Source organism: Cynoglossus semilaevis, chromosome 19 (assembly GCF_000523025.1).
Source record: "Cynoglossus semilaevis isolate Cse_v1.0 chromosome 19, Cse_v1.0, whole genome shotgun sequence".
In the NCBI taxonomy this organism is placed as follows: Eukaryota; Metazoa; Chordata; class Actinopteri; order Pleuronectiformes; family Cynoglossidae; genus Cynoglossus; species Cynoglossus semilaevis.
Window position 1 is genome coordinate 8897176 of NC_024325.1, and position 658 is coordinate 8897833.

Below are 658 nucleotides of genomic sequence, written 5' to 3' on the forward strand. Positions count from 1 at the left end.
AACAACAGAAATGGACATAGCTAAGAAGTTTAATTCAAATTAGTGTATTTTTTCTGAATTTTAACTAAAAAAATGGACATAGCTTAGGCCACTATTACCTCATGGTGACCACCTTCAAACCGACAAAAAATAGCAAGTGTGAGTGGGACAATGATGGACAGCTGCAATAATTTAAAGCCAACCCTATTTTTTTAAACCAACTCACAAGCACCTTTTGCCTCCACAAAACAAAGACTATAGTACCCACATGTAACATAAAATAAGCTAATAAGACAACAACAAAATATTACCTGATGTCAAATTCAACAATGTAAATATGTCTCTGTAAAAGCCAACAACTCCTGTGGATCATATGGCCATCTTTGACGAAAACATGGATATAAAAAATTCCTGTCACCAAATAGATTTTTCAGCACAATCCAGCAGGTGGCAGGCCAACAGCCTTTCTCAGCACTATGGTTAGCATTAGTTTCTGAAACACATTGGTAGTCGGTTGACCGATATGAATGTTCATATCGTATTGCACGGTAAACACAGGTAACATCTACTGCCGTAATTTTTTCCAACTCAGTGTTATTTGGTTTGCAGAGAAATACTGCACACTTTTGGATGTTTGTTGTGTACTTGTTGTGCGAGACTCACGTGCACCGTGTAGTTT